This window comes from Callospermophilus lateralis, chromosome 4 (genome assembly GCF_048772815.1).
Source record: "Callospermophilus lateralis isolate mCalLat2 chromosome 4, mCalLat2.hap1, whole genome shotgun sequence".
Taxonomy (NCBI): Eukaryota; Metazoa; Chordata; class Mammalia; order Rodentia; family Sciuridae; genus Callospermophilus; species Callospermophilus lateralis.
Genome location: NC_135308.1, coordinates 91192245 through 91207387, shown reverse-complemented (window position 1 = coordinate 91207387; position 15143 = coordinate 91192245). Strand labels below are relative to the sequence as shown.

At 37.4% G+C, this 15143-nt stretch overlaps 1 protein-coding gene across 12 annotated transcripts in view; it reads left to right on the top strand.

Moving 5' to 3' along the window:
* Sox5 (SRY-box transcription factor 5) overlaps positions 1-15143 on the top strand; it is a 967314-nt gene that overhangs the window by 159024 nt on the left and 793147 nt on the right. For 11 of the 12 annotated variants that reach the window (XM_076854205.1, XM_076854204.1, XM_076854203.1 and 8 more), the window contains one exon: positions 10862-10938. The exons of the other annotated variant lie outside the window; for it this stretch is intronic. The gene's annotated coding sequence lies outside the window, so the exon portion shown is untranslated. The remainder of the gene's footprint in view (positions 1-10861; positions 10939-15143) is intronic. 12 annotated transcript variants of the gene reach the window in all.

The window sequence follows — 15143 nt, the reverse complement described above, 5'->3', positions numbered from 1 at the left end:
TACCAAGAGAGAGTTCTCACACCTTATGCCTTCTCAAGTAAAGATTACACTGGCCCAAAGTCTGCACTTGATGTTTTTCTTAATCTGTTGCTTACTGCCCTGTAGATGCCCTCCTTGGGAATTTTGTTTCAAATTTGGGTAAAAGTTTTAGGGAACTCTCTTTCTAATTAGTTGCCTGTTTCTGATCAAACAAAAGTTGGATTGTGTTTTCCTCATTCATCCTTTACGTTCAGAGAAAGCTGAACTTATACCCATGCTGTAAACAGCTCGACATCATTTTGACCTCAGCTGACAAAGTCTTGGGTTTTCCTCAGTTTACTCTCTATGTACTCTGCTTCCCTTCTTAAAAAATGTGTCATGAGAACTGGGACAATTAAAAATACTTGCCCTTGAAAATAAGAGCTCCATGAGTCTCAGTCTGGGGATGGGTTTATCTTGGTTCTGTGAGCTACACGCACACTAATTTACTAGTGCTGGAACCAAATGGGTTGAAAATCCTTGTTTTCCCACCAGATGGGTTATTTTAAAATATCACAAAACTTCTGAGGTTATTTACATTACAAATGCGCTTCTTCACACACATCAAGAATTGAGTACCATGTTTTGACAGTAACTCCTTTATGAAATTATATGTTGCGCAAGTAGAGTAAAATTCAAGTCATTCTCAAGGGAGCAGGCTTATGAATCTGGATGAGGTCACACCTCTTTAAAGATGCAGTTTGATAATCCGACATCAAAACAAAGGAATTCTGTTAATCCTCTCACAAAAGTGCAAATTGCTAATCAGATCCCTGGGCTGGGCTGGCAGCTTGGTAAACAATAAGCTTGGCAGAAGAGCAACTTTGGGCGGATAGATAGCTGAGAAGCTTGGGATACCAACTATGCCCCTACTTAGCCCAGTTGGGCCTGTTGTTTCGAAACAATTACGTATGTCAATGGAGGTGGTTTTTGCGGTCATTGTGTTCTTGTGCTTTTCTCCTTCCATGTTAATGATGATGCAAATCAATCTTCCTGTCTTTATTTCACTTCACTGGTGTATAGGCTACTATGCCCCCTATATTCTTTTCACTTGGATGCATGTGTCTTTTGAATTTTCATTACACATCTCTCTACAAGCCCAGAGGGTTTTCCTTCCTTCCTGTAACTAGTGTGGTGGTATGTGAAAAAAAAAAAGAATCTTCTTCTGGAAGGTGTAATAATTAAGACTTTAAAAAAAAAAAATTATTTCTGTAAGTGACAAAATTCAATTTAAGGCAGCTTAAGAAAGAGAGTTGGAGTTTTGGGGGTAAAGGAATACCAGCAAAGCAAATAACCAGTGAGGGGAAAAGGCAGACATGTAGATGGGGCTCAGGAACAGTTGGAACCAGGAGTCACACCGTCTGGACTTGATGTCCTTTTCTGCTCTCCCAGTCAGTTTGAAGGTTGACTTTATTCTTTCTTGTTGCAGTAGAGATTTTTCCATGTGGATTACTGACAGCCTTGGAGTTTCATAGCTCACCGCTTTCTCCTTCTACTTAATACAGTGTCTCAGGGAAGGACTGTGATTGGCTCAGCTTGGATCATGTTTTTGTTCCGGACTCATCCACCATGTGGACATGACCCCATATTGGTCAGAGCGTAGAAGGTGCTTGCCGTGCTCTTTTCAGACTTACTCTACACTTCTGAACCTGAGGCTTATGTGAGCATGTAGAATTACTGTGCCCATCTCAATACCACTCTTTTCAACCTCTGTTTGGCCCTCTTAGTGTTTTCAGTGTGTCCCCAAACTTGAAGTCGAGTTAATTTGAAAGCAAGAACTACAGCTGCATTTTAAAAGGGGCTCTCATTAAGAGAGTGCATGAGTTTGAATACTTCCAGGGAGCTTCCTGTCTCCTCTAAGAGAGTATTTGTAAATTATTTGGATGCAGTGTTATTGAGAAGAAGCAAAAATTACAGTTTGGGTTGTGGAGTCTCATTTTAGCAGGTAAGAGCTGGGTGCCTCTGTGTTGGTGCTTTATGGATTGCAGTTGGCAGGTTGGTGTTCAACCAGATGAACAATGTGGCATATGACAAATCTACATCTGTAAGAGGAGAAATGAGTCAAGGATAGAGGTTTGGGGCAGAGGATGGCCCGGTGGGAACAGCTTACCCACAGCCAAAGCTTTCGGAATAAGAGCACTGTCTTTTTAAAAGCAGTAGGGGGCAAGGATTGAGGGAGTGCTCACAGCGGTAAGTATAACACAGCTGTGCTCTGTTTATGCTTCGGCTACAATAAAAAAGCTATAAAATGTGAGATGTCATAGCTCCACTTTGCTTTATTTATACTATTTCCTCTGAGCTCTGTCACACTGCACATTCATCTGCTAAGTTGCAGCAAGAATGGAGATTAAAATATCACAGCTCAAAATAGGAGTCAAGCGGAAGGAGATTCATCATAGCCCTATTAAAAATATGTAAATATGGGAATGAAGTCATTTTAAAGCTATACAGCCTCCTCCTTTGAGTTAAGATCCCTTAAGCAAGCGGTGGCTATGCCAAGGACAGCAAGGGGACTTTTCTTCCACCCATGGAAATCCTTTTAAGATTAAAGACTGTTTGAATTGCAAATTACATATGTTTTCCAATAATCATACCCAAGTTAATAATGGCAGGAAGTCTGATAGAAGACAAAACAACAAAATATTTTTTTTTTAAATTAAAGGTTGTATGTTGTTCACTTGGTAAGAATTTTTCAAATTAATATATGAAATCTCCTTTTTGACCTTAGTTAATGTAATTTGAGGAAACTGCACAAGCATCCCTAGGTAGGAAAGTTCCAAGAAGGAAACTGACATTTAGAGGTATAATCTGCCTTTCCAGAATCCAACTACCCAACTGGACAGCTCAGATTGGAAGCTAGGACTTCTACCTAAAGCTTTGCTAATAAAATTATCTCTTTGATCTTTTCCTATACCTCTAGTTCTGACAAAAAGTATTTCGCTCTGTTGTCTATATGGCGTGCATAGGAGACTCAGGGATAGAGTTTTTAGATAGAAAATCTGGAATATCTCAAATGCTATTAACAAGCCTTTTACGATCTCTTCACTGTGCTGCTGAGTGGCTGTTGATCTTTTGACCTCCTTATTTTCCAAATGTGCTATTGCTATTGTAGTAATAATAAAGACCAACACTTACTAGGTGCTTACTGGGTACCAGGAACAGTTCTGAGTGTTTGATGTGCAGTAATTACTTTAATCTGCATGACAACCTTATGGAGTAGGTGCACTATTTCTCACATTTTATGGATGTGGAAACTGAGGCATAAGATTACACAGCTTGTATGAGAGAGCAGGAATTCAACTGCTATTGTCTTTCCCAAAGTATGAGAAAACCAGTGGCAACAGCGGTGGCTGGAAAAGGGGACACTTTGGGTTCCAGGTACAGGCCCCCTACTACTCTTTTTTTTTTAGTTGTTGATGGACCTTTATTTTATTTATATGAGGTGCTGAGAATTGAACCTACTGCCTCACACATGCTAGGCAAGTGCTCTACCATTGAGCTCCAGCTTCAGTCCCTCCTCACTACTATTCTTCATAAAATTTTCTCACCTTTACAATTAATTGAATACATTATATATATTTTTTTCATATGATTATGTCCTTTCCAGTTCATTTTTGCCTGTATCTGTATCATTAGATCATGAAAATGCTTTCTTTTGACCAGTGACTTTTTTTTTTGCATCGTTAATTTGTTTCAGAAACATTTATGTTAAATATTTCTAATATGTAGTGACTGTTGAATTTCCTTTGTCATATACTTTTCACTGTGTTTTATTTGAGCTCTTGAATGCAATCAATTGGGGGAACATAGGTGGCTGAGGACTTTCTGGCTGTGTGAGGCTGTGCAGTCTCTTAATCCCTGTCAGTTTTTTCTTCTATGTAATATGGTGTAATCAAAGTATTTCTCCTATTGGATTATTGTTAGAATTAAGCAAGATATATGTGTAAAGTTCTTAGCACGGTGCTTATTTGTAGTAGTAAGCTACTATAAAATACCAGAGCATTAGTTATGATTATTTTTTTGTAGTCCTGGGCTTTGAACACAGGACGTTGTTCATGCTAGGCAAGTGCTCTTTCACTGAGCTACATCCCCAGCCCTGCAGTTATGATTATTCTTGATCATAACTGAGGCTCATTTTGTATATGTGTCTCTTGTTCCTTACACTTTCAATTTTTCCATCCTAATTGGTCAAATCAGGTGACTTCTTTGTGCTTACATTCATGAATGTGAAAAATTCAGGAGCTATCAGGAATTAACCAGGATGGGACTTCAGAAATGGTGTAGGCCAGCCCTTTAATGTGAGGAATATAATACCTGAATGACCAAGTGACTTGTTCAAGAACAGTAGCTGGTAGAGCAGAGACAAAGCCCACAGATCCCAGCTGCAGGTTTCAGCATAACCTGCCACCTTCATATGTTCATGGCTACTTCCTTGTGTGATAGAAGACAGGGAAGTTCTTGGAATGTATAAGAGGAACCACAGTGAGCATCTGAGGGGTTTAAATTAGGCAAGTTGCCCTCGTACCTCAGACTGATTACCATTTAAGATTTTAGAGCATGTGCTAGGTGTGATGGCACACTCCTATAATCCCAGAGGCTTGGGAGGCTGAGGCAGGGAGATCATGAGTTCAAAGCCAGCCTCAACAAAAGCAAGGCACTAAGCAACTCAGTGAGACTCTGTCTCTAAATAAAATACAAAATAGGACTGGGGATGTGGCTCAGTGGTGGAGTTGAGTTCAATGCCCAGTATGAAAAAAAAAAAAAAAGATTTTAGGTCATGCATTTTTTTGGCAGACTTCGAAAGAAGACTCCAGGAAAGATGCTTTAGGCTGCAGGGAGGACAAATGGTCATCTTTCTTCCTGGAATTTGTGTTCTTAATTCCTTTTTTTGGTGTTAATTGAGGTAACAGTTTTCAGAAGTATAAGAATAAGTAGACCTAATGTGTTTAAACAAGGTAGAAAGAAAAGGTATTGTTATAGCAATTAAAATAATTTAAATAGGGAAATATCTGATAAAAGATAGTAATAATTTTGATACACATCTAATGGACTGAACATTCATCAATTTTTATTTTAATACACAAAAAGGAAAGTCAAGCTGTTTTCATAATCTACTTTTTTCTCCAGAGCTCCCAACCTACTTGGCAGGTTGATAGGTAGTAAAAAGTGAACACAACATCCAGGTGCAGTGGTGCACATTTGGAGTCCCTGCTACTCAGGAGGCTGAAACAGGAGTATTGCAAGTTCAAGACCACCAGATTGGCAACTTACCAAGACTTTGTTTCAAAATAAATAAAAAGATCTAGGGATGTCATTCAGTGGTAGAGAGCCCCTGGGTTCAATCCCCAATACCACTGGCAGGGGGAGTGAAGACAGAATTACTCAGTGTCAAATCACTGTTTGTTAGTTTCTTTCTTTCCCTGTTCAGATCCAGGACTAGGGAGGGGTGAGCAGGGTACCTAGGATGAAATATATAAGGAGGTGCCACTCTCAGGTGCCAAGCCTGTACTTACATGACCCTGAGAGCACAACCTTTGTCTTGAATTTGTTCATGTTCTGGTATTTAAAAATCATAATGTGCCTATTACTTATTTGAAACATCACTATCACACATCACTAATAATATTAAGTATATTCTTCTCTGGATCCAAACTGTGGATGAAGTATGCTTTAGGTTTCAGGGGGGAAAATTTGCCTGGAGCTCCAGTACCATACAAGAGAGTTCTTTAATGGCTGATGTCTATCTTGCATGCTGGAATACGTACACAGGGCCAGGCCACCAGGAACTCATAATTAAGACAGGGTGTTGGGAAGAGGAGGAGTTATTGCTACAGTATGTCTAAAATGTGTTTGGCACACATTTCATGTTATTTTATGAATTTTTATTCCTTACTTCTAGTCTGGTTTCTATTCTTTTTGAGGGGCAGGGGGAAGTACCGGGGATTTAACTCAGGGGCACTTGGTCACTGAACCACATTTCCAGTCTTATTTTGTATTTTATTTAGAGATAGGGTCTTACTTAGGGTTGCTTAGCATCTCACTTTTGCTGAGGATGGCTTTGAGCTTGCAATCCTCCTGCCTCAGCTTCCTGAGCTCCTGAGATTATAGGTATATACAACCTGCACCTGGCCTGGTTCCTACTCTTAATTTATAATATTCCCCCTTTACCACATGTGTATCTTGTACAGATACTCCTTGACTTACAATGGGATTACATCCAGATAAACCTATCATAAATTGAACATAACTCAAGTAGAAAATACATTTATTATACCTAACTGACTGAATATTATAGCTTAGCAAGCTCAGGGCACTTACTTTAGTCTCTAGTTGAAAAATGCTCAAGTTATAATGAAGTATTGAATATTCCAGTAATGTATTGAATACTATGCTGAAAGCAAAAAACAGAATGGTTATATGGGTATACTTTTATACCATTATGAAATTGAAAAATTGTCAGGCAAGCCATGGTAAGTTGTGAACAATCTGTATATTTTACCCTATAGGAGAGATTTGGTCCAGCCTTAACTTGTCCCCAAAGGCTACCTATTCATAATTACTTACTGAATCTAAGAATTTGGGATGCATATGCTTCTTGAATTTTCCCCTACACTCTGCTTATGGAAGAGGCAGACCTGCAATGTCACGCACTTTTAGTACAATTTGATAAATTTGACTTGATTAGGTATAGTATTTTATGGTAGCACAGAGAAGGGTCACCTTCTTTTGCCTGAGAGGGTCAAAAAGTGTTCCCCAGAGAATTGAAGCCCTGGTTAGCTCTTAAAGATTAATCATGGTCTTCCAATTGAACAGATGGAAAGTGTATTTTTAAAAGTGCAAAACTCAATGAAGGGCAGGCCCTTGTCTGTCCTACTCAACACTATATCCCTGTCACCTAACACAGAATTTAGCACATCGTACACACTTCAGTATTTAGCGCATCAGGGAACTTTATTTTGAAGGATGTTGAAATTGGTTTTTTGAGCAGGAGTACAACATGGTAAGATCTGTGTTTCATAAAAATAGTATGGTAGTGTTATAGCAAATGAATAAAAAAGGAAATGAGCTGAGCTACTGTAGTAACACATTCTGCAAAATCTCCTGGGAGAGATTCCATTTAAGTGATCCCCAGCCTCACTCCAGGTACTTAGAGAGTATGTCCTGGGACTGAACGGATGGTGGTTTCTCAAGTTTGCCTTCAGATGGAACAGTCACTGCTTACCTTCATCCCTTGAAAAGGCCTAAGAAAAGTTGGAAGTGATTGACTGCATGTTGAAGAGTTGCCTTCTCAACGTTGTAAAAGAGATAAACAGCTAAATTTTCCAAGTGTCATGTATGCAATAAATACAAACTAGTAGTTTGTTGTGCATTTATTTTTTAGAGTAGTTCCATGAAACATCAGTGCTAGGAGTAGTAACCTGGGTTGCTATGGTTAATTCAACAATGTGTGATTCTTGTTTTCAGAGTGAAAAACTGGAGAGAAGTCAATAAAGGCTTACAGGATCTTGTGTTCCTGTGCAACAACATGAGTACAAATTCAGTGCCTAAAGTAGTCATTCTTTAGCTCACAGTTTTGCAGATCAGCAACCCAACCCTACCTGGTTGGGATCTCTGCTCAGGATATGAGACAAATCAAGGGTGGTCAGGCTGAGTTTTTATTTGTAGGCCCTGAGTGGGGGGGGGGAATCTATCTCCAAATTCATCTGGTAGTTATCAGAATTCAGCTCTTTGTGAAGCAGGTCTGTGTTCATTATTGGCTTTAGGTTAGGTGTCTCCTACATTCTAGAGATGACCTCTATTTCTTGCACATGGCCTCTTCTATCCTGAGTCATGGTGTGTCAAATCTTCTTACTTCAAATCTCCATCTTTGACCTCTAGCCTAAGATTTAAAAGACTTGTGTGATTAGGTTAAATTCTACCTAGATAATCTGTCTTAATTTTTTTTTAAGTAGCAAAGACACACAACAAACCTTGTTGAGAGTTTTAAGGAATTTTGAGATAAGACCAAGTAAGTTTTAATAGAGATTTGTTTATAAATGATATTTTAACTCATGATCAAAAAGATCAGATGCCTGGTGGCAATCACTTCTCTTTATGGTGAGGTCTGATTCAGACAAGACCTGTCTTAGTCCCTCTCCTCATGAAAGCAGAGCCCTCGCTCTTTCAGTAGGATAGTGCCAGTAGGGTGGTACTTACCACTTCTAAAGAAAGAGGATAGAAGAAGAGGACATCTTCCTTCAGGTTCTTTCTATTGATGGACAGGTCAAGATTGGAATAACTTATCCCCCAAAATATCAAGTACCGAGAATGTGAAGATAAACATGAGAATCTACCTGCATTACCAAGTAAAAATAAATTGAGTAGATTTGTCAAAGTTGATACCTCTGAAGTTCCCTTTGAGAGCCACCAAGAGATGTCATGGGCATGGAGATGTCTCTGATGAGTTTCCAAAGTAAAGGAGGAACCTGAGTTAGGACCAGTGAAGTTATTTTTTGGTACTGGGGATTGAACTCAGGACACTCAACTACTGAGCCACATCCCCAGCCCTAGTTTTTGCTTTATTTAGAGACAGGGTCTCGCTGAGTTGCTAAGCACCTTGCCATTGCTGCAGCTGGCTTTGAACTTGCAATCCTCCTGTCTCAGCTTCCCGAGCCACTGTGCCCAGCACCAGTGGAATTCTCATCATATGTGTCAGAAAAGAATTTCAGCTTTGCCTGGCACTGACATAGCCTGGTTTATTTATGAAAGCAGATACATTTTTAAGGAAAAATGGGAACAATCTTGAGAGAGATACCTTTGATGTAAAGCAAGAAATATACATTCAAGGGAAAAGGGAGGGAAAGAGAGTCCCCTGAGGAAAAGACAGCCAATAATCCTTTTTAAAGTCAACTGTGTCACTAATACAACCACTCATGGGGCAAAAGTTCATCATACTCATGTTTCCAGGGATTATGCAGAACGTATTTACCAACTGGGCAGATCTTGAGAGCCATCTTACAGTTCTGTCTACTAATATTTGTAATGAGTTTATTTCTTTAAAAATTTAAGATTATAAGCAATCTACTGCATAGAATAACTCACGTGCTTAGAAGAAACACAACATTTAATATTTTGTTTGAAAAATGGAGAGTAAAAGTCTATCTTTTTATTTTTTATTTGAGTTGTAGGTGGACACAATATTTTATTTCTTTATATGTGGTGCTGAGGATTGAACCCAGGGCCTCCCATGTGCTAGATAAGCACTGTACCACTGAGCCACTATCCCATCCCCTAAAAGTCTATCTTTTAATGAAGTTAATTTTCCAAGATCTGAACTCAATAGATCTATCACTAATCTTTACTTGTATGTGATCCATTCAATTCTAAATATGACTAAGCAAAATTAAGTCTCAGGCTGGGGATATAGCTCAGTTGCTAGAGTGCTTGCCTCACATGTACACCCCTGGGTTCGATCCCCAGCAACAAAAGAAAAGAAATCAAGTCCCAAAACTTTTTTATATTTATTACAGAGAACTTGGGAGGTAGGGGAGCTTCTACTGTTTGTGCAAGGAAAAATAAACAATGGCATATAGTGTATACATTGACCCCATCTGGTCAAAAGAGCTTGCAACTGTGAGATCTTTGTTAAGTTCACTGGAGTGGTAAAGCTATTTTTCAAAGCTTTCTGGACTCTCTGGACTCACAGAGGATGGGAAAGTTTGACCATGGTACAGTTAGTCATTGTCAAAGGGAGCCAGCTCTCCACATAAAACCACCCTCACTTCTGATATCAGTCCCAAGTTTTGGGGTTCCTAAAGCCATTCTTAGGTTTGACAGTTTGCTTCAATGACTCACAGAGCTCACTGAAACCTATTATACTCACAGTTACTGTTTATTATAGAGAAAGGATACAAATTAAAATCAGCCAAGGGAAGAAGGCAGAGTCTGGGAAGTACCAAGCACAGAGCTTCCTTCTCAAGAAATGTTACATTCTTGGCATCAGCATGTGACAATATGAATATGCTGGGAGCATTGCCAACCAGGAAGATCACTTGAGCCTTTGGTGTCCGGAGATTGTATTGAGACTCGACCACATACTGTTCACCTGGCTGACTTTTGGTTTCTAGCCCCTTGTGGGTCTTGGTGTTGAGTGCACATCTTTAGTTTCCAGCCCCTTGTAGAGGCACAACTGATACCAGGGCCCAAAGTCTCCCTTGTAAATCACATGGTTAGACTACAGATTGTCAAAGCCTCCAGGCAAACAAAGATGCTCCTATGACATTTTGAATTCCAGGAGAATATCTCCTAGTAGCCTAAGGCAAAGGCCCATCTCTTTTGGGCAAGTTTGATTCTTCATACATTAAAGGCAAGGAGGTAAAGAAGAAGGAAAAACCATCATTTATCATGTGTTGGCATGCTAAGCTTTGTGTCTCTTAATCCTTTCAGCATTATTAGAAGGACACCACAATTATCCTTATTTCACAGACAGTGGTTTTAGCAAAACCAAGTAATTTATCCAAGATCAGGAAAATAGTAAGTGGCAGAACCAGGAATTGATCTCTGTTAGTCTGACTCCAGAGGACATGATCTCAAACACCTGACTTTATTGTCTCCACCAAAGCCAAAAGACCATTATAATATAGAAGGATATAGAAATGGGTTATTCTTGAGAATTGAGTTTTTAGAATAAAGTTGCCATTCAAATTTATAACAATGTACACTGTGACTTTAATCATGTAGGATACAGGGGAAGACAGTTGATGTATAGAACGGTTATTTCATTGAATTCATACCTTCCAAGTGGATTCTGGTCCGTACTTAATCATTTAATTCAAACATTTGTTGGGTATGTGTTATATTCCAGGTGCTGTGCTGGCTTCTGGTGACCCAGAGATGATGAAAAATATGTTCCTGCCCACAAGGAGTTAGCGATTCACTGGAGTATGTAAAATACTTCTTTTAATTTTCAATATTATTTTTGTTTTAAGCACAATGTAGATATCTTCATAAATATAAAAATATTTTGAACCTGGATTTTGCCAATATTTGAAATAATTTCTTAAGCTAATGCTAAAGAAGATTGAATAATTTGGAGACTACTGTTTATATAATCAAATCCAATAATTAATTTCAGGTTCAAACTTTTAGTAGCTTTTGTAGGAACAGCGTAGATATCAAGAAAGCAAAAACTACTTAAAAAAAAAAAACCCACACTCAGGCTTGTATGTTTCCTACATTGTGTGTATTTGAAGGCAGATGAAGGGAGTGCCACCAAAACACATCAGAGCTAGCCACACTCTGTCCTCTGCATGCCTATAACTGACTAGTCTGTTCCTGATCAGTTATTTTAGTGATAATTTTTATCTTTGATTTTTTTCCTACTTCATCAGTTGCTCTGAATGACCAAAATCTCTATTGGGTTAAAGCAGAGTTAATTTTTTAAAAATATATATGTATTTTATTTGAGTCATGATAAAAGTTGTGTTTATAATATATACATTTAAAATAAACCAGGAAGTATGTTGAGAGTAATCTTGAAGAACTAAATACAGCAAATGCAGTAAATATAAATGAGAAAATACCTGGGTGTAGAATTAGAAAATAAAGTAAGAAATTCAAGTTGCACTTAATGTTGACTAGTTGATACTGATGCTACACAACTCTAACAGTGATGTATTTGAACATACTTAATAGGTGTATTAATATGCTGTCCAGAATAAACATCATAACTACTGAGAGTACAGTTCTAATCATCTTAAAACATGAGCAAACCAGAAAAGAACATGTCTCTTTTCTTGGCAATATGATTTTAATTTTTAAAAGCATTTAATTTCACAAACCATATTCATCATTTTTGCATAGATAAATGTTGTGGCAATTTTTTGAATGAACATTTTGGTTTCCTAAAGAAATTATGGATACACTATAAATTTATAAATGAAAGGCCATTTATCAGAGTTATAAATATAAGTGGTTCCTGTGTTGATGCCTGTGTAAACGGAAAGTGGTTTAATATCTATTGGTTTTTGTGAATAGTTAGCACTGCAAAAGAATATAGATATTGTCATTCTTACATGGTGTCATAACATTGGCAAAGTGGTGAGAACAACATGCAATATTTTTTGAATAGCATGGCATTTCTTTGAATTACTGCTGGCAATAGAACATAAATCAGCCTTAATGATGGATATTCTAAAGATGTTTATTAATCTATTCATTTAATCTAAAATACTCACTCTTGGCATTTATAGAGCCAGTTCAAAGGAAGTGGCAACCGTTCTAAACACCAGTCGTTACTTTTACGGGTTCCATAATTATGTCAGCAAAGTCTGGTCGGAATCTAGATCAGAATACATAAAAATCTATTCCTCCTAATCTATGCTGAAGATACTTGTTTAGCCAAAATATATTTTTCTTGTATGTGTCTAAGTAAAATCTCAATTTGTTCCACTCTTAATGAAATGAACTGCATGACTCTCCATTTGAATCTTGTTTTTAAATCCCATTTTTCTTTGTTCCTGCCTCCCTCCTGCATTCCCTCCCTGTCTCTTTCTGTCAACTGCAAAATAATCTGCACTGTGTAAACTTGGACGGAAAAGGACTGGAAAACTGACAAAATTCCTCTGTTCCAAATTAAGAAGTAGTATATGGTATGTGATTTTGACAACATGTAATGGAATTAAAGACAGGTAGGAAGGCCAGAAGTAGAGAACAGAGAGAGGGATATTGCACAGGAAAGGTCACAGAAAGCCATAGAAATTAAACAGAAGAGTTAGTTTTGCAGATGTCATGGAGTAGATGGCATGAGTGTGTATGTGCCCAGAGGGGCACATTATTAACATAAGGAAAAATCTGAGCACAAAGGTAACTTCTGGATAATGTAAAAAAGTTCCAATTTTTCTCCATCTTGAAGGGAGCATGTTAGTGCTCTGTCTTCATTTGGTAGCAAGTTGGTGGTAGTAGCATTGTCTCAACTGTATCATCCTCTTAGGCTTTTGATCAAGCTGAAACAGATTCTTTGTCCCAAAGCCCTGTTGAAAAAAAAAAAAATTGTACCAGTTCATTCTGATTTGGTTTCTGTGCACCTCTCTTCCAGCACAGAGTAGAATCACTTTTATCTTTTTCCTTGGACTAGGCATTAGGATTATATTTCAGAGGGAAACGGGGTACTGTTAAATGAAGGAGACTCTATTGATGCTAGGTAAAAAAAAAAAAAAAAAAAGAAAAAAGAATGGTTGGCTGCCAGAAAAATCACAATGAGTATATATAATCAGCCTGTCCCAGTTTTGCATTTCAGATTCAACTGTGGATCAAAAGTATTCAGAAAAAATTCAGAAAGTCCCCCAAAGCAAAACTTGATATTGCTGCTTACCAAATGCTACTCTGAATCCACATTAGTGCATAAGAATTATATGAGGTATTGCACGTAATCTAGAGAGGGTGAAATGTGTATGGGAGGGTGTGTATAGGTCATTTGCAAATACTATGCCATTTTATATGAGGGACTTGAGCATCTGTGAAGTTTGCTGTTTGTATGGTAGGGGTGGGGGGTGTTCTTGGAATTAATTTGCCCTGGATACTAAGGGAGAACTGTGTACATGAATTTTTTTAAAAAATATAATTCTAGATGCCTACGGATTTCCTAGAAATCCCAAGATCCTGGGTTAAGAAAGTTTAAAAGTAATACTGAATCACTGCTGTCTGGACCAAACAAAAAACAGCATCAGTAACTATAACCATCCAGGTGAATGAATTGTTATTGGAATTGTTTCCAGAATAAAGAAACAAAATTAGTATAATACATAACTAGTGGTTGAATTGATAATATCCAAATTAAGAAGTAGTTACATTTTCTTATTATCTAAAGTGGAAGAGAATGGGTTAGTTTGGGCATATTTCTTTGCTATTATTCTGTATAAGAAAAAGGTACAATCTTTCATTCAAGGATAGACCTTATCCTGGCAACATTAGAAAACTTGAATTAAATAGAAGTGAAAGTTTTTTAATGTTGGCTCAACCACTGGAAACCTATGTCTGTATACATCTTTAATACCTTCAATTTAGTGCAGTTTTTTAAAAAGTATTAAAGTAATTTGTAAAGGAAAATAATTTACTAATTTTTCTTCTTTATAGCTCTGTTTTATTTTGAAACATGCTGATGAAGTCACTTATTTTCTTAATTATTTTTAATTGAGGAATTTGGAAAAAATGGGTAGAAAGTATAGGTCATTTGTAGGAAAATATGAGTACTTTATTTAAAACGCCTACATAGTGATTGTGTATTTTTCATTAATATTTGGAAGAAAATAACCTTTTACAAGGTGGAGACTAGAGAAGTAGTCACTGGGATGGAAGTCATAATTATGTTTATTTTTCCATGGATTCCTTGGTTTATTAATAAGGAGTTTGCCTGGGGTTATAAGTTGCTTCACTGAGCACAGGAGGAATTTTTCTTTATAGGTCAAAATCCTACTCAAAAATGGGAAGGAATTCCATGTTTGCCAGATGATTTTGAAGAATAAATGTGTTAAATGAAGAAAGGTGCATTGTTACCCTTTGTCCCTTCACATAAACAAAAAAATCTGTAAAGTTAGCACTGTTCCTCATGAATGCATATGTTTTGAAACTAGAACCTTCCATTTATGACTCAAGTCAGCCGTTGCTGATGCTTTTTAAGTTTGATACACTTGGTTTTGAAGAAGTACTGCAAGTTACAAATGAAATAGAGCTATTTGGGGGAGATGACCAGTTTTCAGAATATTTCTACAAAGGCCATGGTGCATATGACTTAACTCTTTATTTTAAAAACAAAAACAACAACAAACTCCTCTCCCAAAGCCAATTTACCACCAATTCTTTCTTGAGTTAAGAGGTTCCTGCATCTCTTATCGCTCTGTGTGTATGGGTTTGTTTTCAAACATGTCTTTACATGGTGTCAGTTACCCTTAACAGGGAAGAGCAGTTAGTTTATTCACGGAAAACTGGTTTACAGATTTTCTTGTTACATGTTCCTTTCCTTATTTTTCAGATTCAACTTTAGTTTTAATCAAGATAGGAAGTTGCTTCTCTCTTGGAAATAGAGTTGAGAGAAGTGAATTTTTTAAAGAATGAATTCATTCTAATCTGTAAGAAAAATTTTAAGTTAT